This window comes from Hyaena hyaena, unplaced genomic scaffold (genome assembly GCF_003009895.1).
Source record: "Hyaena hyaena isolate Hyena2069 unplaced genomic scaffold, ASM300989v1 scaffold_350, whole genome shotgun sequence".
NCBI classification, from domain to species: domain Eukaryota; kingdom Metazoa; phylum Chordata; class Mammalia; order Carnivora; family Hyaenidae; genus Hyaena; species Hyaena hyaena.
The window spans coordinates 1,584,105-1,585,918 of NW_024080980.1; the positions used below are offsets into that span (position 1 = coordinate 1,584,105).

At 38.4% G+C, this 1,814-nt stretch overlaps 1 protein-coding gene and 1 pseudogene across 2 annotated transcripts in view; both read right to left on the reverse strand.

The window, feature by feature from the left end:
• Positions 1-1,316, reverse strand: part of LOC120243629 — a 9,883-nt pseudogene extending 8,567 nt beyond the window's left edge.
• ACKR2 (atypical chemokine receptor 2) overlaps positions 1-1,814 on the reverse strand; it is a 51,228-nt gene that overhangs the window by 18,977 nt on the left and 30,437 nt on the right. The gene's annotated exons all lie outside the window — the stretch shown is intronic.

The window sequence follows — 1,814 nt, forward strand, 5'->3', positions numbered from 1 at the left end:
AGAGAAGGACACTTATGGGGATGAGCACTGAGTGTTATGTGGAAACTAATTTGACAATAAACTATTTGTAAAAAAAAAAAAAGAAAGAAAGAAAAGATTGAAACACTAAAAAAAAAAATAAAGGATGAATAGAATTCAAAAAAAAATAAAAAATAAAAAGTAAAAAAAAAAAAAAGGGTCTTGTAGAGAGGTACTTTGAGACTATGCAAATACTCTTTCTCATCAACTTTTGCCCACTAATATTAACCTCCATTAATGATACTTTCTGACAACTATTACTATGTTGTTTGCCAAATGGTGATTTTCTATCTCTATCAGTCGTGTGTGTGTGTGTGTGCTGGTAAAGTTTATTTACATCACATATTATCATGTCAGTCACACTGAAGTTCTGGAGATTTGTACATACATACAGAATCCAGCACATTTTTGGGAGAATTTTTTTTCAAAAACAGAAACAAAGCAAAATGCAATTAATTCAACAGTTGGGTAGTTTAAAGAATATCAGGCTCCTTTGGGGTCTCATCTGGGATTTTATTTTTTAATGTTTTATTTGTTTCTGAGAGTGAGACAGAGACAGAGACAGAGACAGAGAGAGAGAGAGAGAGTATGAGTGGGGTAGTGACAGAGAGAGAGAGGAAGACACAGAATATGAAGCAGGCTCCAGGCTCTGAGCTGTCAGCACAGAGTCCAAAGCAGGGCTCGAACTCGTGAACCACGAGATCATGACCTGGGCTGAAGTCAGACGCTTAACCAACTGAGCCACTCAGGCACCCCTCACTTGGGATTTTAGAGTGAAATATATCCAAAGGCTGCCAGTGGCAAATCATGAGAGAGCCATAGGGCCTTACTTCTCACCAGAAGCTCCTTATTTAATTCTTATTTATTTATTTATTTTGTAAGTCCTATAACAATTTAATTTTTTAAAAATAGTTTATTGTCAAGTTGGTTTCCATAAAACACCCAGTGCTCATTCCCACAAGTGCCCTCCTCCATGCCTTAATTCTTTAATATTCAAATTCTGAAGATTTGGAACCTCCAGAGGATCTTCATCTTGCCTTCCTACCAGAGCTGTACTTTCCTAACACATGACCAGAGTTTCAGCTGGGTGTCTATAGGTCTCAAGCACAGAAAGGTTGTGTCTGCTTCCACCTGCTACATAACCAGAAAGGGAGTAACCTCTGTGTTGCTGCTCAAACCAGTTGCCCGAGTGATAACTCTGGCAAGTCTTGAATGCTGGCTTCACCCTTTGCCAATATCAGTGGTAATTATTTTTGTTGAGCTATGCCAAAACATACAAAACTCTCCTGCCCAGCCATTTACCCAGAAACTTTACAAAATGAGACCAGTTTTAATTTATGTGTTAAAAATTCCAGCTCAGAGCTAAAATCTCTCACCCTCTCACAACTTGCATCATTCTTTTTACATTTAGTAATTGGATTTTTACTGTAAGAAAGACTTGGCCCTTCTATTTATTTATGTATATCAGTATGGACTCATGGGTATTAATTTTTTTTAATTTTTTTAATGTTTTATTTATTTCTAGGAGAGAGAGAGAGAGAGACAACGTGAGCAGGGGAGGGTCAGAGAGAGAGGGAGTCACAGACTGAAACAGGCTCCAGGCTCTGAGCTGGCAGTCACCACAGAGCCTGACGCGGGGCTCGAACCCACGAACCGTGAGATCATGACCTAAGCAAAAGTCGGACACTTAACCGACTAAGCCACCCAGGCGCCCCTCATGGGTATTAATTTTATTCCCTTATTATCATTGATGTTGCTGTTCAAATCAGCTTTTTTTTTTTTTTTTTTTTTTGAGA